Source organism: Macaca fascicularis, chromosome 17 (genome assembly GCF_037993035.2).
Source record: "Macaca fascicularis isolate 582-1 chromosome 17, T2T-MFA8v1.1".
In the NCBI taxonomy this organism is placed as follows: Eukaryota; Metazoa; Chordata; class Mammalia; order Primates; family Cercopithecidae; genus Macaca; species Macaca fascicularis.
This window is the reverse complement of record NC_088391.1, coordinates 14,201,452-14,225,474: the sequence shown is the minus strand read 5'-3', so window position 1 is coordinate 14,225,474 and position 24,023 is coordinate 14,201,452. Positions and strand designations below refer to the sequence as shown.

The window sequence follows — 24,023 nt, the reverse complement described above, 5'->3', positions numbered from 1 at the left end:
TATTCAGTGCTTCCTTTGTACAAGGCTTTATCAGACTAAGTACTTGGTATGAGTTATTTCATTTAATTTCCACAGAAACCTCTCAGGGCAAGCATTTTTATCTCCTTTTGACAGATGAAAACCTTTGAAACAGAGGAAGGTCAATTTCCTTGCCCAAGCTTCCACAGTTGGAAAATTGTGGGACCAGGGTTTGAACAAGGTGTAATTCATTGTGATTTCACTAAAGTCTGGACACGCCTGTGCTTGACCTTGGATTTAACCCTCTGTTGGAACTTTATCCTCAGTTTGCATGTGCAAAGATCTTCCCCTTTGAAGGCTGACAAAAGACACCCTCAACTCACATCTCCTGGTTGATGAGAATCAGAAATTGTCTCCTGCGTGATCATCCATGTGCAAATTGAAAAATGCTTTCAAATATGATAGAGACAAATAAGGGGTCTCTTGGGCTTTAAAATTCCTTTGTGATTTAGAACCCTGTATTTGCTTTGGAGTTAACTTGTGCAGGTAGAGGGGGAAGATGTGGAAGTGTCCTCCTTGCAGGCTTTGCATTCAGTAGGAGCTGGGTAAAGGTAAAATGGGGAGTGAAGCTTATATTTTAGAGGTGTCATTCAGTAGAATTAAAAAGACCCAGGACATTGAGAACACCATGTTGATGCTTAATAATATATCTACATGTCAATATATTATTAAGACTTTATAGTCTATTTCCAAAAGACTATAAAGTGTGCTATAGTGGAAACTGAGTAAAAAGGAAAAAAAAACTTATATATTACAATGTAAGTTTTCACTCTTTTCTATACTTATTAACTTTTTCTATTATTAATGAACTGAGTAATAGATAATGCAGCTTCTACAATTTGTATGCCTATAACAGACATGCTTGGGAAATATATCTGCTCTCTACTATCATTGGAAAGTCGGGTTTCCGCAATAAACTGTCCGTGGACACATATCAGTTCTTCAGAATTGTGGAATCTCATCTCTCTTCAAACCTCACCCGAATAATGTTCCCACAGTTGGATTAGCATGGAACCCCACAGCTGGTCAGTGAGGATATGTGTGCTTAAAATGAGCTTTTAATTTTGACCTTGAAGTCAAAATAATAATGCCGTTTCATTTAGATAATTTAGATCTCTTTTGCTGAATCCATCCTAGATCTTTTTATTCACTAGAGTCCCTGAGTAACTGGAGACCAGTGTTTAGTGAGGGTGGAGATGGAGTGAGGTGCTGGCATTGGGAACAGGTGCATAAACATCTGTCTGCTGTAGGAGAAGGAGTTAATGCTGTTTGGAAAGTGTGAATGAAGTGCTGGACATTTGGACTTTTCTATTTTTTAGTTCTTGCAAATACTGCTGCTTTATACATTGCTTTGGTAGATATTTTTGCTGGGTTTATACCTACAAGTAGAATCACTAGGTCATAGAGCAAGTATATGCTGAGCTTTGGAAGACACTGCCAAACAGTTTTCTAAATTGCTTGTACACATTTAAATGCACCAGTGATGATTCCAGTTGTTTCTCATCCTTGCAACACTTGGTATTTTCTTTTTCACTTTTGCCATTTGCCATTAATTTTGCCAGTGCTTTTATCTTATTGTTTTAATTGCTATTTCATTGATAAGCAGTGAGGCTGCTCACCTTTTCAAATGCTTACTGACCACTTGGATGTCATGTTTTATGAAATGTTTGAATATGTCTTCTGACCTTTATTTATAAATTGGGATCTTGGTCTTTTTCTTACTGTGTTTGAGGAGTTGTTTATAGTTTGTAGATATGAATCCTTTGTCGGGCATATGGATTAAAAATAACTTTGCCCTTGGTAGGCCTTGTCTTTTTACTTACTTAGTAACATTTTTTGATTAACAGAAGTTCCCAATTTTATGAAATAGAATTTATTGTTTTTTTGTTTGCAATCTACTTAGAATAAATTGTTATATATGTCATGAGATAAGAATAACATTCTTTTTTTCACTTTCAGTTTTGAAACCTATTTTCTCTAGTTACAGCATTGCAGATTGGCAGTTCCCCCCCTCCCCGCACCATTTCAACACTTTAAAAATGTCATTTCATCGTCTCTTGAACACAGTTTCAGTTGAAAAGTCAGCCATCGGTCTTATTATTGCTCTTTGAACGAACCGTTCCTCACTGACTTTAGTTTTCAGCAGTTTTACTCTGATGTGCATAGGTGTGGTTTTCTTTGTATTTATATTGCTCAACATTGGTAGAGCCTCCAGAATCTTTATGTGTCTGTGGTTTTATGTCTTGTTAGTTTTGCAAAATTCATAGTCTGTCTTCACATACTAATTCTGACACATTATTTCTTTCCTCTCCTTTGGAGACTAACACTTGTTAGATTTTAAAATATGGTGTCTTGTATATCTCTTGTAGTCTCTTCAATTATGGTCTTTTTTGTACTTGCAATTGCTTATTTGTCTCTGTGATTTCAGCTGGATATTTTCTATTGGTCCATTTCCAGTTCACTAATTCTTTCTTGTACCATGTTTAACCTGTTGTTTAACACATCCATCCATTTTTAATTTAGGTTATTTTATTTTTGATTTCCATAATTCCCATTTATTCTTTTTATGCATTATAGCTATCTGGTGAAGTTCACCATCTCACCATCTATTTACTTGAATAATAATCACAGGTATTCTAAAATACATGTTTGATAACTCAAATTTCTGGGCACCTAACAGTGTTGTTATTGTTTTTTTCAACCTCTGTTGGTTTTTGGTCATTTAATCTTTTTGCATATCTGGACATTTTTCTACGGGTTCCTCTTCCTCTTAGTTTTTGGTTATTTTATTTTCTTGCATACCTAGGGTTTTAAAAAAATAAGTCTTTTGTCTACTAGAAACATATTTGTTTCCTTATCGGTGGAAATGTAAGTATTTAATTACAATCTCCACTGTGCTTCACTGAGCCTTTCTCCCTTTGTATCTGTCTGCTATGAGTCAAACACAAGTTTACTTTGTCCCACAGACTATAAGGTTACACCTCAAACTCTATGAGTTTGAACATTTCTCTTTAGCTTTGAGATGAGGTAGGTGGACTACCTCCTATTTCTCCCTGGGGGTGGAGAAGGCAAATATTACAACACTTGAACAACATTTTCCAGTGAAATTCCCTTTTTAAGCTCAAACTCCCTTCTTGGCCTGAATAAACACCTTTATAACTAGTTTATCACCTCAGCCTGGAAGGAAAGTGTAATGGCACTTACTGTCTTGGGGTCTAAGTTGAAACAGACAAAAGTTCCCTTTTGGTAACTGGTTATAATTTGTAATAATATCATTATTTTTCTTGCTATAAAAATATGAATATTAACTTAAAATGCTTGATTTTTAATTGTTTAAAATTGCAATCAATCCATAAAAATTAGAAAAATTGTTGGTCTGTGTGTACCCATGAAGCAGGTAGCCCACAGCTTACTGAAAGTTTGAAAAATACTGCTCTAAATTTTTTGTCATTTCACATAATCACACAATTTACCTGCTAAGAATCAAAACTACTTAATTTTTGACCCATTGTGGTCATCTGCTTTTGGATGTATTGAATTTATGATGTCCAGATGACATCAATATCTAATAGTAATAGGCAGTTAGAATTACGGGTCTAGACCTCCAGATGACATCAATATCTAATAGTAATAGGCAGTTAGAATTATGGGTCTAGACCTCAGAGATTAGAATATTATGAATATTTAGAAGAAACTATAGAAATGACTGAGATGCTTAGGTAAGGGATGTAGAATGAAAACCAAGTGGAAGCCAGAATATGTAAGACTCAGGTAAGCTGATGGCCTTAGGACTTTAGTCATGATGAAGAAGACTTACTCTTCCAGGGGTTCCTTTATCCTGATGTATACAAATAACTTTGTGTTTGTGTACCCTTATCATTCTGGTTGTAATCTTTAAGTTCATGTTCAAGACTTTCTAGATCTCCCACTCCCCTCTGCATGTGTGTGTGTGTGCACATGTGTGTGTATACATATACATAGGTATGTGTGTGCATGCGCGTGTGTGTGTGTGTGTGTGTAGTTTGGCTCTGTGACCCCACCCAAATCTCACGTCGAATTGTAGTTCCCGATGTTGGGTGGGAGGTGACTGGATTTCCCCCTTGCTGTTCTTGTGATAGATAGTGAGTTCTCACGAGATTTGGTGATGTAAAGCTGTGTGGCACTCCCCCTTTGTGCATGCTCTCTCTCTCTCTCTCGCTCTGCCATGGTAAGACGTGCTTGTTTCCCCTTTGCCTTTTGCCATGATTGTAAGTTTCCTGAGGCCTCCTAGCCATGCTTCCTGTATAGCCTGTGGAGCTGTGAGTCAATTAAAAACTTGTTGTCTTCATAAATTACCCAATCTCAGATAGTTCTTTCTAGCAATGTGAGAACGGACCAATACACACACACACACACACACACACACACATAAAACCAAAGAAGAGCTGAGCAGAGTTTGAGTTTGTTTAAACCCACTTGTATGTGTGTATGTGCGTGTGTGTGTGTGCCTGTGTGTGCATGCATGCGTATATGTATGTGTGCATGTGTGTATACATGCGTGTGTGTGTGAAGTGGCAGTTTCCTGACCCTGTGGCTCCTGATAACGATGACGTAGTGATAGAACAATGACAATGATTGTGGAATATAAACGACATTTTAGCTAAACTAAGCGCGTTTTTCTTCCTTCAGAGGCAAAGTTCTGCATCTTCTTTTGCCCGTCACCCTTGCTGATGTCTCATGTATCTTAAACTATCATCACTTCGTCATTCTATCACGGCTACATGCCATTAGCATCCTGTTCCATAGCACTTTTGAAGTATCTTGACTGCCCTGTGAATTGACCCAGCAATTATGGCCAAATGCCTTAGGAATGGTCCTGTACATTATAAACACATCAATACGCATGCTGATGTGATAATGCTAAAATTACACTTCTCGCTTTCAGTAGCTTCCAGAAAGTCACTTACAAAGGGATGCTTCCTGGTCTAAGGTGAAACCCCTCAGTCACCAGTCCCTGCAATGTCTGGGGCCCTGGGAGCCAGATAGATTGGAGCCCAGAAGAATGATATCCTTGCCTTGGCCTTAGATTTTGCTAATTCTGTGAGAGACATTAGCACAATATTATTAGAATCCTCCAAGATTCTTCCACTCATTGAATTGACACTAATTAATTATGTCAGCAGATTCCTTTAGGATAAAGGCTTTAACTTGCTGCAGATGCAGGTTGACTACTCACAGGTACTTAAAGGGTTACAGTGCAGAAGTAAAGAACAGTCAAAAATTCCCATCTCCACCTTTCTCTCCCCATTGATATGATGGTCCCAGCTCCCTGCAAACTGACTACTTGTCCTCTCTCTGGTGACATCAGTATCACTCAAGCACTGTCAACACTTCAGTTTGGCAGCATCTGTGGGCTAGAGTATGTCTTGGGAATTTAAAGAAATAAGATGTCAAATCCAAAAGGAGTACTCCTTTTTGCTAGAGACTCATATATTTTGGAAAGCATGTAGGAGAGTTCACGGAAGTCTTTGCCTAGAGTTTCAGAATTTTAATAAATAATATTCCTTTTTTTAATACCACTGGTGGTATTTCTCTACTACATACCTGATTCTTGTCAGTGGTGGAAACACACAATAGCTGTCCTAACACTACATATGTCCATGGAGCCAGCGAGGCTGTTCCATTAATTCTGTGTTTGCAGCTTTGACAATGCAGGGAAAGACTGAATTTCTCTGGACTGTAGATTTTTCTTTTCTCTAAAACAAAAGACAGTGAAAATGTGAGAGAACAAAGAGATAGATTCTGTCTCTCTTTTGTTCACACATTCATTCAGCAAACATTTAATGAGTGGGTAGGGAGTATGTGAATAAGATACAGATCAGTCCGCTGAAACGTCGTAGTAGAGTAAGAGAGACCTATAAACAATGGACTTTTACATATGAGGGCAAATCTGTAGTGCGACTATTACAGTCTGCCAAAGATCACACTTTCAGGAATACATTCTACTTAGGAAGGCATTTGGGTCTCCCCAAAGAAGAGATTAATTTGGCTAGGCCTTGAACAATGAAACAAGGAGTATGATTTGATCCAGTGGGGTTGCAAGAAAGGAAAAAAAAAAGGAATAAGTGAAGTGAAGGTTTATGCATGTTTAAGGAATTGTGGACACGGACTTTGCTATACAGGCTGTATGGGCGACAGAGACTTTCCGTGGGTGGAAGGCGAGAGAATGTGGCACAAGGTCATTAAGGACCCTGAACACCATGCTAAAGTGTTTGAGAGAATGGAAAGTAAAGTTATTTTTTTTTCTCTTAAATTTGAAAACAGTATGACAGGCACAAATGCTATAAACCAAGATCATTCCTTAAAAGACAATAATTCTTGATTGGATAATCTCTTAATGAAAAACAAAGAAAAAGAAATAATGTATCTCATTGTCCCCAGTGCACCGTGGGATCCTAGAGTGAGTCTTCTTACTGCAGTGTTGGCCTCATCTGTTCATGTTTACTTCCGTGACTGGTATTTGGATTGCTTCTTGAACCACCCTGGCATTGCTTCATCTTTCCAGACAGCTGCTCTTTTGAAGCATCTTTTCAAGAGATGCTTCTCTACGTATCTAGACAGAGCATACACTTGTCAATCAAAACACAAATAGCACGCAAGCAACCTGCATGTCCAGAGGCTGGAGGAGAGACAGGGCTACTTTCCCACTGAGGACCTGCCAAGTGTAGAATGACTGGGCTCTTTGTGGTCCCTCTGAAATCGCAGAGAGGGACCCCAGCACGAAAACCGCTGCTTCTGCCCTCCGTCTTGTATACTCATCTTTTACTATTTTTAATAAGAAAACTCTGAAGGGCTTCCAAAGACCACAAAACTACTACACAACAGTTTTTTACCTGCTTTGTGGAGGCAAGTGACTGTGATTTTTTTTTCCATTGCCTAGCATTCTTCTATATTAGCATTGGATCTTTTTTTTTGTTTTTTTTGTTTTTTTTTTTGGCCTCTCCCCCTACAAATGGCCAGGCCTGAAGTTACTCATTATTCGAATGAGTTTTTGATTCAACAATAGAGTTTCCTGGGGTGTGAGAGATGGTCTCTGAGGACAGTCAGTGGGCAGCTTCTATTCACAGTGTTGGAATCAGAGCTGTTTTGCATGCCAAGGGGGAGATTGAACCGGGAGTTTATGCAAAAGCTTCAATAGGGCTTATACTGGCCCAGTCACATTTCTTAGAATGTCTGGGATGATGTGAGTGTGACTCTTTCTGGACTTCATCCACTCTCTCCCTTTTCAAAGAATAACTGGCTTGCAGAGAGATTTGGCAAAGCAGGGGACATGGAGCACCACCGGGACCAAAGGGTTTCTGGTTCCTATTTGTTTTCCTGTCAGGTGTTGCTGGGAGATCCGTTCCCTCCAAACTACTGCCAACTATGTGAACTCTAGTAATTTGGCAGGGCAAATAAATTACTGGCAAATCCAGCACAGCAAATTGTGGGCTAATAGCGAAGGCCAGAGACGTCTCTGTTAATGGCTCTCGCGCAGCCTTTTGTCAGCTGAGGGAGGAGTCGCATCTGAATCCTGAGAAGGTGGACTTGGGGCAGGGACAGAAAGCCCAGGGAAATTGCAGAAGATGAAAATGTTGTTTCCATCACTGATAATTGTTTTTTTTTTTTTCTTTTTTTCCAAAAACAAGAAAAAACCAAAACCTAGGCCCAGTGTCTTTTATGGAAAACAAAATGATACGACTGGACATTCAGGTCGGGCATGGTGGCTCATGCCTGTAATCTGAGCTCTTTGGGAGGCTGAGGCAGGAGGACTGCGTGAGCCCAGGAGTTTGAGACCAGCCTTGGCAACATAGACTCCGTCTCTATGAAAAAAAAATTAGCTGGGTATGGTGGTACATATGCGTAGTCCCAGCAACTCAGGAGGTTGAGGCGAGAGGATCACTTGAGCCCAGGGGGTCAATGAAGGTTACAGACAGCTATGATCATGCCTCTGCACTCTGGTCTGGGTGACAGAGCAAGACCCTGTCTCCAAAAAAGGAAGAAATAAAAAACAATTGAAACTTCAGAAGCCCTAGTGATTTGAGAAATATAGAAAAGAAAAAATTACAGACTGTATGGTAACATCTGCCCTTACAATTTCACAGACCTTTCTCTTCAGTTTCTTTGGCAAAGAAGAAAAGATGTCACAATAATTCAGATGTGTCATTCTTTGGCTCTATCTCACAGAAAAGAGATGAAGTAGGAGTTAGATGCTGATAATGTCAGTTCTCAGTATGCGTTGCTGTCATTGACTAACCAACTGTAGCAAATTTTTCCATGTGTCTTTAGGTATTGAATATCACTGTGTTATGTTCAAGTACTACATTCTTACATTTGTATATATGTACTTGCCTACATACAGATCAGGAATATCTGAATTCTGATGAACATTTATTTACTCATAGGGAAAAAAAGTTAGTTTCTGTTTGTCAGGGAAACTCTTCACCTGTTATTAATTTATTCACTCCATCAGTCAATATTTATTGAAGACTTATTCTCTGTCCATCACTGTATTAGGTGGTGGGGTTATGGCAGTGAAGAAAACAAAGCAAAAATTCCGACCATCACAGAGCTTATATTCTAGTGGGAGGAGACATATAGACCTATATGTGTGATAATGGTGATGGATGTTAAGGAGGAAAATAAAGCAGGAAAAAGGGATAGGGTGTTGCAATCCCCAAAAAAGGGATAGGTTTGCAAGTACAGTGGGGAGGAAAACCTCAGTGATCAGGAGCCATTTGCACAAAGACTTAAGTGAAGGGAGGAAGCGGTTCATGTTGGGGAGAGCCTTGTAGGGAGAGGGAATGGCCAGTGCAAAGGCCTGGAGTCTGGAGAGTGCCTGGTGAGTTTGAGTTAGGGCGGGGAGTCCAGTGTGGCTGGAGTAACATGAACAAGGAGAGAATATTGGATCTGGAGAGGAGATCACAAGGTTCCCGGCAGGGTGAGCCAGCAGTGGAATGCTGTGTGGGCTTTGTAGGCGTAAGGATTTTGGCTTTCATGCTAAGAGGATGGGAAGCCACGGAGAACATGGTGTAATTTCCTTTTACAGGGATCATTCAGGCTGCAGGGTGTCAAGGGAAGAACGAGGGAGATGAATTGCAAGAATCTATTAGGTGAGAGGTGATGGAGGCCTGGCCTATGGTGCAACGTGAAGGTGGGGAGATGGAGTCGGACTTTGGAGATGATTTCTACCTGTGTTAATGAATCATTGGGGTAGGTACGGTCTGGAAAGGCAGACCTTGGGAAAGGCTGAGGATAATTCCTAGACGGGGACTCAGCAGAGGACCCTCAGCAGTCAAAACCCTTGGGACCGTGCAAATGAGTGCCTTGGTCCTCAAGGGGGATCGGGACACAGTATCCACGACATTGATTCCCACACCTTCTAGGAGATAGAGTTAAGATTCTTATTCCCACTTTAAAGGTAAGAAAAATGAAGTTTAAAGAGAATTCTCCACTCAAACTCCTAAGGTTTTAAGTGATCCCTCTAAGCTGCAAACAGGTCTTCTGATGACATGTCCTGACAACATTCTTTTGTCAATCACCTAAACCCCCACTACCTACTCACCACAGGTGCCTGCATTCCTAAATGAAGACCAGATGTCACCTGTAGTGTTGAAGTGCTGGCTCTTATAGTGAGTGGCTGTGAATAAACTCCATGCCCTCATGTGTGACCAACCTGTAGATCTTTGTCCACAAACATGGGTATGGACTGGCACACACCTGAATGTGTGATGGGCTGTGCACCCAGCCTCTTCTTTCCTTCTTGCTTCCCTCCCTTCTGCTTCCCTCCCTCCATCCCTCCCTCCCTCATTTCCTTGACCAGCTTGTAATAATAGATTCTGTGTAATAATAGTACATTTTGTGCCCATTAAAGTGCTACATGCTGTTTATGCAGTTTCCTAGTTATTTATTTTTAAAAAGTATGAATAAAAAAGCTAGTGCAAGGACCTGACTCTGGAGCCTTGGAGGAAGAGAGTTTTGAGGTAGGAGACATTTGAACATGCTTCTTCTGAGATGTCTGTGGGACATTTAAGTTGAAAGCTATAAGGCTCCAGCTCAGAGAGACCTATATGGAGACTACGTTGGGAATTTCTGAACATTCTACTCTGAAAATTTGTGTCCTGAACCTCTGACTGATAATCAGTGCATCCGTTTCCTATTTTACCTTATCCTTCCTGTTGTTTCTAAGTGTGCATGAATCTATCAGGTAAGCTGAACAAACGAGAATCAGGTCTAAAACAAGCATAACTTTACTTTGCCTCTCATTACCCCATTAAACTTGATTAGTAGAACTTTTTTCCCTTCAATCCCGGATGCAGGTTCTGGCATATCCCAGAGATTTTCTTTTGATTCTTAGAAAATGTGCATCCCTGTGGTGACATAAGGCATAGACTCAATTTCAAACATTTAATGTCCAGTCCAAGCTATTATTCAAGTTGTCTGACTTGGCTTCAGGTTAAAGCGTCAACCTCCTGGAACCAACCTGGGTCAGTCTGGAGGCAGGAGAGGAGGGAGCTAGAATGCCTTATCTCACAAGCTTCTGCTTCCAGCCTTGGGAGGAGAAGGAGAAGGGAGGTTAAGAGGATGAGGCAATTCTTACATTGCTGGTTCATACCCTGGGCCTGGCAGATGTCTGGTTCTTTCCATGAAGTATATTTGAGCTCCTTGTAGGTTATAGCTTGGACTCTCTCAACTGGTTTTACCTTAAGAAAGGATAAGCCTCTATTCTGGGTAGCTTTGTGGCTCTTTCCTCAGCCCAGGTGCATTGGTAAGACCCTCACCCTCTATCCCCAACCAGCCTCTTTCTACAGACATCTCCTTGTCCCTCCAGGCAGCTCTCCTGGCTAAAACAGGGCCCAAGTACTCACGCAGACTGTCCCTCTACCCTGCCCTGCCCATGCCTGGTGTGGCACAGCAGTGTGGCCTACACCCCTGCAGTGTGTCAGCCCTTCCCGTGTCTGTGAGATTTCCTGTGCAGGAGTCAGCCTCATCCACGGTCTCTTCAGCTTCCTCAGAGGAGAATGGGGTGCAAGTTCCTGCACTTCAAAATTTCAGGGGATGCAGGCCAAGCTCTCCAAGGAGAGGGAGAAACTGTGTGCCCCTGGGGAAGTCTCCTCTGCTCCTCCTGTGCTCTCATTTGATGGAGGAGCCATGGGCGACCACCCTCCTTTCACGACGTGTTGCTTCCTTGTTCTTCACACCCATGGGTAAAAATACCCTGAAGTGAGAAATCACAGAAGTGACATTAGGAGGCTGCTTAGGCAGCAAGCTTGAGGGAGGTCGTGAAGGGAGGAAGGAACAATGTGACATCCCTGAAGGAAGGGGCCTCCAGAGAAGCTGGGAAAGGGAGTGAGGAAGCAGGTGCTGGCACTTCCTTTGTCATTTCTCCCTTTACCTCAAATAACCTGGGATGGGGATTTGGTGGCACAATGCCTCACTGTGTGCCATGACATTCCCCAGGCTGTGGAATGCCCATGCACCAAGGGGCAGCCAGCCGTGAGGAGAGGCTGTGGGGCTGCAGGTGGGCTGAGGTCCTGCCTCCCAGAAGGTCCTTCTCACACTGCTCACACTTGCTCCTCCAAAGCTGCTAGGTAAAAGGAAGTAGGTCGTTTTGTGGGTGGGAGAACCATTCTCAATTACAAAAAAAAAAAAAAGAGAAATTATTCTAAGGTTCCAAGAATTTCAGCTTGTAAGTCAGAAATTTCACACCCCAAATGAAATTGGCAGAAAGCCCAGAACTCGCCATTTTCACTTTAGGTACTAAAATTGTTACATGGATTTACTTAAAGAGTAACCAGAGTATTAAAATGTCTTTTGGGCTTAAGATTTATTTGCCTATGATCCATTGGCATGATTATTTATTTACCAAATAAATTGAGAGTTGGTTTTGTTATTTTGAAACTGTCTAGGAATCTCACATTTATGTATTTCTAGTATGTCCTGTGATCAGAAAGCATTGACCTTCTTACAAATAAATTGTATACAATTAATGATCTGTTGGTACACTTTTATATCTTACAGATTCTTCATGCAAACACAATATTATAATGTTTTCTTATAACTGGATGTACTGGAATCTTAAGTGGCTAACTCAGTTGAATAAAGTTGTCTTAGAAGGCTTAATTGTCTCCCATTGGCTACAGTAATAATGAGAGTTTGTGACACTTCTATAGATTGTCGAGAAGTGCATAGGATAAACCTGGACATTGCTGCGTGTTCTTCATTTTCCAGCATGTATGCATGCAACCCATACATACATGCTCCAAGTACACAACAATGTCTTAACAAATGGAGTCGGCCCTCATTATTTGTGGATTCCCTATCTGAGAATTTGCCTACTCACTAAAATTCAGTATTCCCAGCACTTCGGTCATTTGCGGACATATACCGAGTGGCAAAAACTTCAGGTCACTGGAGGAGCACATTTCCGGCTGGGTCAAAGGCAACCGCACCGCCATTTTGTTTCCTTTCTCATAGTGTAGACAAGTGTCCTCTTCACAGTCCGTGTCCTCTTCACAGTCCGCGTCCTCTTCACAGTCCAGTTAGTGCTGTGTTTTTCGCACTTACGGGATCTTTGTTGGTAACTTTGCTATTCAAAATGGCTCCCAAATGTAGCGCTGAAGGGCTGTTTGACATTCCGAGAAACAAGAAAGCTGTGGTGTGCCTCATGGCGAAAATAAGAGCGTTAGAGGAGCTTCCTTTAGGTGTGGTTATAGTGCTGTGGGCTGTGAGCTCAATATTAATGAATCAGCAACACAGGTTAAATAGGGTGTCTTAAATGCACATAAAACGAGGGTGTGTATTGATTGGTTGATGAAAATGTGTAACTAGGGGCTTGTGGGAACATCATCATGTATTTCCTTTAGGAGCAAAAGTTCAGTATTCACTAATTCAGAGTTCTTGGTGACTTTCTAGAACATGACTCCTGTGAATAACAAGAAGCTACTGGTCTCGACTGATATGTTTCCTTAGAAGCGCCACCTCTTGTCACTCTGTCCTACGCCAGGACTCCCATAGCTAAGCATCAGATACATCATGGTTAGTCTCCCGCTTCTGAGACCATTCAATATCCAGCTGCTTTAGCAGCAACATGGCCTTCTCCACAGTTTGCAACATATCTGCTCCTCATCCACCCACCACCAGGCCACCACATGCCACCAGCATGTCATGCATGGGCTCCAGGAGACTTACTCCCTCGGCTTCTCATCTCCTCAATCTATTCTTTCCTTGGCAGCAAGAATCCAGAGTCACACCCCACTCAAGGCTCTGCCCATTCTCTGAGCCCTCTCCCAAGATCATTGAAGACTCACTTTTCTTTCTTTCTTTCTTTCTTTCTTTCTTTCTTTCTTTCTTTCTTTCTTTCTTTCTTTCTTTCTTTCTTTCTTTCTTTCTCTTTCTTTCTTTCTTTCTTTTTTTTATTTAAGGGGCATGGGTATGTCATTTAAAAAGCCAGAACTTGGTTATATCTTTTTTTTTTTTTTTTTTTTTTTTTTTTTTTGAGATGGAGTCTCACACTGTTGCCCAGGCTGGAGTGCAGTGGCATGATCTTGGCTCACTGCAACCTCTGCCTCCCAGGTTCAAGTGATTATCCTGCCTCAGCCTCCCAGGTAGCTGGGATTACAGGCACCCATCACCACACCCAGTTAATTTTTTGTATTTTTAGTAGAGACAGGGTTTCACCATGGTGGGCAGGCTGGTCTTGAACTCCTGACCTCGTGATTCACCCACTTCAGCCTCCCAAAGTGCTGGGATTATAGGCATGAGCCACTGCGCCCGGCAGATCTGTGTTTTTAAATCACCTCTCTTGCTGCAGATGAGAGAACAGATACCATGATGTATTGGATGCTTAGCTTTGGGAGTGCTGGCATAGGACAAGGTGACAGGATGTGCTGCTTCCCAGCTCCTATAGTGAGGATGCTTGTGAGACTCAGATGAAGAATGAGATACAGGGATTCTAAGCTCAGTTTCCCCATTTTCATGTAATTCCCCTTTAGAACTGCTTTGAGTAAAGTGGTTTTTCAGTTTTTGAGAATGTGCTTTGAAAAAACACATAGGGCTGTGCTAATACCGATTTTTTTTCACATTTTACAAAACCATACATATGCAGATATAAAATGCAGATTTGGAAAATTTTAGTGGCTATTATGAATTTTTATGTGATAGAAAATGATACTATGTATATTCATATCTTCATGTCGTAGCACCATTTTCTGTTACTCTCTGATGTGTTCATAGGATATAAATTATATTGTTCCTTTTTTTGGAGATTTTTCTTCATGTTGATAAAAAATTTTAAAAGGCATTTAATGTTCTGAAAAGTACTTTCCTAATTGTTTGGTGAAAGGTTGACAATCATTCGTTCTTTAAAATCTGAAGATTAATGGATCTATACCTGCTTGAGGTAATTTTTACCTTAAAAAAGTCTAACTTGGCATTTCTTGACTATTTGTTTTATCACATTATTTATGCTAAATGAATGTGTGGGAAATGAATTTGATGCTGCTCAAATATACCTTTTCCTTTTGTATTGTAAAACCTGTAAAGCAGGGGCTTCAATATAGAAATGGTCTGGGGTTGACCAGTGAGGTGGATGAGTTTACAAAGTGAAAACATTACTCAAGATCAGAGGTTTCCGTTTCCACTTTTGTTTCTCTTGTCAATTTATTAAACATTTATTTAGTTATAAAACCAGGTAAGGTTCTGGAAATGCAAAGACAAATGGAACATAGTCTTTGCCCTTTTTACTCTGCTAGAGGAGATAGACATGTAAACTAACAAAATAATTAATTGTAGTAAGTTATGAAAGTTTCCATAAACTTCTATAAGAACAGAGAGAAAGAAAAGAATATTAGAAAAATTTTCCAGAGGAAGGGCCACTAAAGGTTGGAAGGAAGAGTCAGGATTGGCCGGACAGATGGGACCACATGTGCCAGAGTAGACAGGTATCAAAACACTATTCTATTTGCAGAACTGCAAGAATTTGAAGGATGGTCAGGAATGTGTGGAGGAAATGAAAATATCATGCCAAAAGGCTCATTCATTTTCCAGAGTCCACATTTTGGCATACAAAACTTTGTTGGCTATGCAAGGAGAGACCATAGGAATTAAGTATTTGATATCATTCTCTTTGATATAAATTAATCAGATAATGAATAGTGTCAACAGTAGAAGAATGCATTTGGATTAAAATCTGATACTTGCTGGGATGCAGATGAAATGTAAGGATCTGAGTTTCTTGATAGAGTGCTTTCAGGGTTTTGAGTATCCTGGAACATCTTCTGTAAATAGGCTTATTTTCTTTCTCTTTATTTTCTTCTCCAAGTTCAAACATAAAAGATCAATATTTTACCTTCCTCTTTTAGTTGTAAAAGTAAGATTCTGTTGGGTTTGACAGGTGGGAGGAAGCCATGCTTAGACACCTCCCTTCTAAATTCCTATTCAGATTAATGTCAATGTATTCTTATAATCTAAGAATTAAGTTTCCCTATAATTTTTTTGTGCTATTTTAAAAATACTATAACTGATCCCAAATTTTCTCATATATATTTTCGACTTCAGAATCACTTTCCAGGAGAAAGCCACTTGTCTACAAGAAGATTTCTGAAATCAAGCCTTCAATAACGAGCTTGCAAACAGCTGACTTTAAATAGAATATTTCATAGAAAACAATGTTAAGTATTAACTAAACCATATTAAATAACCCTTTACATGCCTGGCCTGATTATAAAATTTTAAAGATTTTAAAATAGAGCTCATGTTGAGCGTAGGTCTTCTCATATGACTGAAAACAACATTCTGTTATCACTAGGTTTATTAGCCTAAAAGGTTTTAGGATTTCTTTTCCAAATTGGATTGAGATCAAACTCCTAAATAAATGAAACATCTTTTTTTTCTCTTCTTTAAGCTGTTCTGACTCTGAAGGGCTTGGTTTCCTTGGGTTGGAGCTGTTTCAACATCTTGAAATAAGTGTTTTTGTTTTTGGCTGGAAGTCTTTCTTCTTCTCTGGCTGGAGTTCTGTCTTCTTTAGTTAAAGCCACTTCAGCATATCCCCATTTCTAAATTTTGGTGTGGAAAATACCATTTTTGGTTTGGGCAACAAAAAAATGAATGAAGCATTTGGCCATTGATCATCTCCCTTTCTCTGTCTGATACCAAGGGGGATATGGGCCAAGAATCCGTCATCACTTTCTCACAACTTTTTATGAATCAGGCTCTGTAATAAAATATTTCTTTATGTGACCATTGACTATATATAGTATTTTCTGCCCTATGTTTATGAGGGCTTGTTGAGTTTAGAAAAAAATAACTTATTTTATCAACATTTTTAAAGAACCTATATTTGCCAGTTTTTGAGGCTATAATGAATGTTGATCTAATTGTTTTATTTATGATTTGTCCTCCCCAGGACACTGTAACCTCCTTTACAGAGGGCGCATGACTTTCTTGCTCCCCGTTGAGTCACCCCAGTAGGGCATGATGTCCGATTCATGGTTGGGCACTAAATAAATGCTATCTGAATGAATGAATGAATCAATGAATGAGCTGAATAAGAATAGTTTCTGCATTCTAAACAACACTGCTGTATGTAAAGTTTTAATCCATTGATCTAAGAACTAACAGAAAAATGCATTTCTGAACAGTACTTTGAGGAAGAAGTAAGAGCTCCCTAGAAGTCCTGGGAGAAAGGGAGAGGGAAATATATGCCCAAAGGAAACCGCGCACTTTATGGCCTGCTTAATTTGAGGTATTCATAAGACATGAGAAAGAGATTGCCAGTGAGTTTGGAGCTCAAGATAAAGTCTTCTAATGTAAGCTCCTTGTTTAATCATATACATATATGATTATTATATATGAAAATATTATAACTGTATTATGAAAATATTATATATGTGTATAATAATTATCCTCATATAGTGGTGGGGACACTGTGAATACCAAATAATAGACAATTTATGGGTTGATTAGATTTAAAGAGCACGTATGTACAATTGTGTAGGATGACTTAAAACTGTACTGTTGAGAGAGTGCAATGCAAGTTGTAAAAATGCAGTTTTCAAACAGTGGTTATAATCTCAACCCAAAAGATAGCTGCCCATTTAGAAAGGGCTGTGGTCCTGTGGTCATGCATCAGTCATCTAACTCCTTTTACACACAGGAGGTGCCATTACTGCCAACAATTCTGTCATGTCAGATATTAGTAGAGAGGATTTGGTGGTGTTAGTATTCCTATTCTCTAAGAACTTGCAACATAATGTGTACTTTTCTAAATTCAACATAAAAGAAGACAAGATAAGCAAAAAAGAAAAAAAGCATTGAAAGAACGTTCACCTAGTGAGCTTCACAACGCGAAAGACGACCAAGAGTGGAGGGAAGGAAGCTCACATACTTCGAGTCCAGCCCTCATCACATGTACAGTTGCTCTGTATGTGCTGCCCAGTGCATAAAAGTAGCCTGGACTCACGGAGCCTCAGCAGCCTGTTTGCCAGGAAGGTGATTTGGGTAGATGTGGTTGCAGTAGCTGAGTTTGAAAACTGCGGAGCTGGGAACTGAGGGGCTAGCTTAGTATTGAAGGAGGATGTTGATGTACTTGTGGCCAAAAGAAGTTAAGTAATCTAGGACCTGAAGGAGGAGTTTTTGAAGCACAAGGAAAAGAATCTGGGTGCTATCTTTAGTGCAAAGGGAACTATAAATATTGAGTAAATATTCCCTTTTGCTAAGAAAAGAATGATGTAATGATAAAAGTGTCATATGATCAACTTTTGGGGTTAAAAATTCATCTATTGAATCAAGTCCTGCATTATTTTAAAATATGTTTCTAACATAGAGTCATTCTGTGTGATCGAGTATGACATTATCTACTTGAAAATTCCCATTTGTGTATATTGTACTGAGAAGATAAATTCATGTCTTGACCTGGGAATTCTGAGATCTCTTATGTGCAAGCCTCAAAAGTCCGTCTCTTCTGGTTTTACTTTACCAGTAGATTCAGGAAGTATGAGAACTAAGAGTCCTGTTGCAATGACTTGTAGAGTATGGGCTACGTTTGTCTTCTCTCCTGCGATAGTCATCAATTATGTGTGCTCTAAATATATACTAATCTTTCTTTTAGAAGTAGGTTAAAGGATGTCAAGAACTTACCTCTGCACTCCAGCTTACTAAGGAGAATGAAAAATCCCTGGAGAAGATGAGTAAAGAAAATAATTCAAGGAGCATGCTAAAAATAAAAATACACTCTAAAGAAGCAAGAGGAAGTACTGGGAAAATCAATACCAGTGTTAAGAAGTATAGGAGTGAATGAATGTGACATTGAGAAAAGAGATGAGGAAAAAGATTATCACTAGTATGGCACAACATAAAACTTGGCTTGAGGAGAAAACAGTATGCTATTTTTCTAGAAACATGAAGGCAGAATCATTTCCAAGCATTCATGAGTAAGTAGAATCCTGTTACAACCCCAGGAAGAAGTGACGCCCTCTGATCCCTGCCACTCCACACAGAGTGACGGATGGTGGTGGATCACTGCACACCAAGAACCTATGTAGTTTATAATATGAAAGCGGAAGGAAGCCTGACAAAAATCCAATGTCCCTTCCATTTTTAACCACCCAATGTATTAGTTTTCTGCTTACCCACTTGGGGATACATGTTGCTGGAAAAGGGAACTTGGTACGTATGTCTAGTGATCTGGGAGATCTGAGTGGGAAACAGATGGACTTAGAGGCTAGATCTTTTTCTGCAATATCTTCTTCTGAACTCATGACTTTGAAAGGTAGATGGAAAGATGTGGGAAGTAACAGGATGGCAGGATGTATGTGAGAAAATAAAATAATTTGGTCCTTGGGCATGTGGTTTATGGTAATAAAATGATAAGGGGCAGATAGTATCCTACAAAGATTAGGAAGAAAAAGTTCAAGAAAGTAGTTGACTTAGTCTCTTGAGAACAAGGACCATATTTTATTCACATATGCATCTTCAGCTTCTACTATGGTGATTTACGTGTAGTAGGGGTTTAAAATTACAAGACTTTAAGAAGAAGGAGGAGAAAATATTAAGCAAAATAAGCCATAAATCACAAATATATAAGCGATAATATGTATGACCAAACCCACCTTCCCCCAAAACATCAACAATTACAAGCAGAAGTACAAAAAGAGTTTAATCATCTCATAAGAAAACAACAGGAACACTGGTCAAAAACAGTAATTTATGGCTGAACTTGTAAACATTTAAGTGCAAAAGAGAGAAAAAGCAGAAAGTGCTTGAAATGTTAATACAAGAAAGCAGAAATGATCTCATAGTTCTAAGTTTCAGTGAACCAAAATAATAGAAGAGTACATACACCCTGTTCCAGGGAAATAGACTTGATGTGGGCTTGGGGGATAGCAAGGTGTACAGAGCACATAATTAATTCAATCAATAGTGGGCTTGTGCAGTGGATATGAAGGTGACTAAGACATAATATATGATTTCAAACGCCTCACAATCACAAGGGGAGATGGATACATAAACATTTAACTAAAGTAAAATGTGACACAAACTACAACCGGTATGTCTAAAGTACCACACATTAGTTTCCTGGACTGCTGTAACAAAGTATTGTAGATCAAGTGGCTTAAACAATAGAAAGTTCTTGTCTCACCACTTTGGAGGCTGGAAATCCTAAAACAAGGCATTGGTGGGTTGGTTACTTCTGAGGCTGTGAGGGAGAGTTTGACCCACGCCTCTCTCCCAGCTTTTAGCTTCTGGTGGTTTGCTGGCAATCTTTGGCATTCCTTGGCTTATGGATGGATCACGCCAATCTGTGCCTTCATCTTAACACACCGTTCTCCCTGCTGTGCATGTGTGTGTCCAAATTACCCCTCTTAATAAGAGCACAGTCATACTGGATTAGGGCCCACTCTCTAAGATCAATTACCTCATCTTAAATTGATCATCTGCAAAGACTTAGTACCAAATAAGGTCACATTCACAGGTGCTGGGGATTGTGACTTGAGCATCTGTTTTGGGTCACAATCCCACCCATATCAGGGTTAAGAACACTGGAATCATTGTGGCATATAGCACAGCATGTCCAGTCTGCCTGTCAGATGACAGTAACAAGAGATTTTGAAAATTATTTTTAAATACAAAATTGATCCAAGGTGAGGAATAAAATGTTTGGGGAAGGACATCTGTCTATTCAGGGAAGAAACTGTGTTTTTGAAAATATCACTTGATTTATTGAATTCACTAACCACTCACTATCTACCATGGGCCAAATGCCATGTAAGATGCCAGAGATGCAAAATTGATAAGACAGTCACAGTCTTCAGAATGCCTAATAAATATTTAACTTTTTGGCTGCCCAATTTCTCTCTTAGTATGTAGAGCAAGTGCAGTTTTGAGTTGGGGATGAATTCCAGTCACCTAGACAGAACTTACTTCTGATCATATAGATTACTGAAAATTTAGGAAAAAGTGGCCACATCATTGAGAGATCATTATTGCAAGAGAAGGAATATCCCCAGACTTTGAGAAAACAGATGTTTTTAAAGCTCAGGGAAATAATAGTTATAGTTCTATGATCAAGGAGCACCACAGGATGCTGGGATTTCTGCACCAAAACCTCATCCCACGAGCTGCCCTGGGCTTGGTGAGATGCCTGCCAGATTATCTGTCTCTTTCACAACCCTTGGATGTTGCCTTTCATATCCAGTATCTAGGGCATTGTAGAACTTGAATTCTTGTTGAGTAATTATAATTGTGAATCATCTGTTACAAAAGAAGAGTAGAAAATGCCAAAAAAAAAAAAAAAAAATGGTTGCACATAGAGCTCTCTGTTTAAATCAGATATTGAGAATATAAAATCACATTTTGTCATATGAATTTGAAAGTGTGAGTTTTTGACATAAACATTTTTAGAAGCATATATGATGTTACTTGTGGGCTTGTAAAAATAGAGAAAAAAATTAAAAATTTTAATTTTTAATTTTAGTTAAACATTTAGTTAGTTTTCTGGTTTGTGTTACTGGAAAAAATGCTGAAGGGAACATGTTTGTAGACATGGGTTTTGGGTATTGGTCTGCCCCTTTCTGTAGGATCTGCAATAACCTTTGACCATCTCCAGTCTTACTTTAAATCTCTCCCTTCCGTGCTGCAGACTGAGTGAGCCACCTGCCATGCACTTCTCATCTATGAGTCTCTTCTTACTGTTCATCAGTGCCTCACCATTGCCTTCAGACTTTTCCTGACTTTTTGTTATGAGGCTCAGCCTCAGGGTCTACATTTCATCTCTGGTCAAACTCAATAATGGACAGAAACTTCTATTGCAACTCTGTCTGTGTGCATTTCCTTCCTTCCTTCCTTCCTTCCTTCCTTCCTTCCTTCCTTCCTTCCTTCCTTCCTTCCTTCCTTCCTTCCTTCCTTCCTTTCTTCCTTCCTTCCTTTCTTCCTTTCTTTCTTTCTTTCTTTCTTCCTTTCTTTCTCTCTCTCTCTCTCTCTTTCTGTCTTTCTCTCTCTCTCTCTCTGTCTTTCTCTCTCTCTCTCTCTCTTTCTTTCTTTCTTTCTTTCTTGACAGAGTCTCACTCTGTCGCCCAGGCTGGAGTGCAGTGGCCGGATCTCAGCTCACTGCAAGCTCCACCTCCCGGGTTTACGCCATTCTCCTGCCTCAGCCTCCCGAGTAGCTGGGACTACAGGTGCCCACCACCACGCCCGGCTAGTTTTTTGTATTTTTTAGTAGAGATGGGGTTTCATCTTTCTTTCTTTCTTTCTTTCTTTCTTTCTTTCTTTCTTTCTTTCTTTCTTTCTTTCTTTCCTTCTTTCCTTCTTTCCTTCTTTCCTTCTTTCCTTCTTTCCTTCTTTCCTTCTTTCCTTCTTTCCTTCCTTCCTTCCTTCCTTCCTTCCTTCCTTCCTTCCTTCCTTCCTTCCTTCCTTCCTTCCTTCCTTCCTTCCTTCCTTCTTTCTTTTCTTTCTTTCCTTCCGTCTTTCTGTCTTTGTTTCTTTTGGCGGAGTTTCGCTCTTTCGCCCAGGATCAAGTGAAGTGGCACAATCTTGGTTCACTGCAACCTGTGTCTCCCTGGGGTTCAAGCGATTCTCCTGCCACAGCCTCCCAAGTAGCTGGAATTACAGGCATGCGCCACCATACCTGGCTAATTTTTTTTTTGTATTTTTAGTAGAGATGGGGTTTCACCATGTTGGCCAGGCTGCTCTTGAACTCCTGACCTCAGGTGATCCGCTCGCCTCAGCCTTCCAAAGTGTTGGGATTACAGGCATGAGCCACCACGCCAGGCCCCATCTTTCTTTATCTGACTCGGTCTTATTTTCTGCGATTCCAGAAAGCTTCCCCGAATTCCCAGCCTGTGTGAAGGGCCCTAGTTTGACTCCACAGCATCCTGTGCATACCTCTAAATCAACAGAGACATCAAAATGATCCCTTGCTGCTCACTCGCAAGCAGAGGATAAGCTCCTGAGGACGGGTACATGGTTTTCACCCAGGTGACCACACAGCATGGAGGGCAGAACCTGACCTGTAACATGGCAGGTTTAATATATGCTGGATTTTAATATTTATCACCATGGGAAATAAACTATCTGTGTCAAGGGAGCCATCACACACATCACTAAACAGTGATTTTTTTTTTTTTTTTTTTTTTTTTTTGAGACAGTGTCTCACTCTGTCGCCCAGGCTGGAATGCAGTGGCACAATCTTGGCTCGCTACAGCCTAAACCTCACAGGCTCAAGAGATCCTCCCACCTCAGCCTCCCTAGTAGCTGGAACCACAGGCAAGGACCACCACATCCTGCTTTTTTTTTTTTCCAGGTTTTGTGGAGATTGGCATCTCTCTCTGTTGCCCAGGTTGGTCTTGAACTCCTGGGCTCAAGTGATCCTCCTGCCTCAACCTCTCAAAGTGCTGGGATTACAGGCATGAGCCACCACATCCAGCCTGATACTAATTTTTAATTGGTGAAATTTGACAGTTTGGAGAAAGAATGTGTGAGTGAGTTGTGGGTCTTTCAGGATACTCTATGAAGGAGTTGATGTATGTAGAATCTACTAGAACATTCTGACCCACTATCCTAATAATGACCTAATAAACATACATTGAAATTGAATGAAATCTAATCACCTGTTTATTCATTAGTGCAAAAATCTTTTGTTCAGAAATTGCAGTGTGCCAGTACTGGTGCTGGGGAAACCGAGAGATACAAGTTGAGATGGATATGTAAGCAAAACACAGCCATGTGATACAATGAGTGTTATAATAATTTTCCACTTAATATGCTATGGGGTACACAGGAGGGAGAAGGCCTAAGAGAAGTTATATAGGTCACTTGCTTGTTTTCTTTCCAGTGCATTTTCTGCCCTTCTTTGCCCTTCTCTGCCCTGTGCTATAACTCAGAGAGCAATATTTTCCAGCTCTCTTGTTTCTTTGATTTTGAGAAGGCCAGTGGAATACACTGTGGAAAACCGAAGGACCCGATGAGGGAGCAGGCCACGTTCTACCTCCTCCGTCTCTCTGCTTCAAGTAGCATTTGCAGTGGTAGCTGCTGCATCTCCTTCACACAGCTTCAGCTCTTGCTGGGCAGACTTTCTCCAGGTGGTCCTGTTCCTTGGCTGTGGTCACACAGCCTTCCCCCTGGATCTCTCTAGCAGTGATAGTACCTTCTTGCCTTTGTCAGTCTCTTCTTTACCTTCCTGATAGGCTCCTTGGCTCTTCACCATCTGTGATATCAATACCCAATGGTAAATTCATGGAAACACTGAAAGTACTTTGTTTCCTGACAAACATTGTTTGATTCAGAAGCTTCCCAAAGAGGGTCACATTGAAAAGCTATTGCAATAAGGCTGTTTCTGGAGATTTCATCCTTTTTTACGTGTACTATTCTGTTTTTGTCTTGTTTGGGGGCTGTGGACAAAATTTTAATTTACCCTGGACTCAGATTTTTTACCTTAAAATAATGAGAAAAATGTAGTATGTTTGGCCACCTTATGATTCATTCATTGATTC

General features: G+C 40.2%; 1 protein-coding gene across 2 annotated transcripts in view; it reads right to left on the bottom strand.

Annotated features, from left to right (window-relative positions):
- RFC3 (replication factor C subunit 3) overlaps window positions 1–24,023 on the bottom strand; it is a 739,896-nt gene that overhangs the window by 27,912 nt on the left and 687,961 nt on the right. Inside the window, exon 10 of one of the 2 annotated variants that reach the window (XR_010582549.1) lies at window positions 5,602–5,753. The exons of the other annotated variant lie outside the window; for it this stretch is intronic. The gene's annotated coding sequence lies outside the window, so the exon portion shown is untranslated. The remainder of the gene's footprint in view (window positions 1–5,601; window positions 5,754–24,023) is intronic. 2 annotated transcript variants of the gene reach the window in all.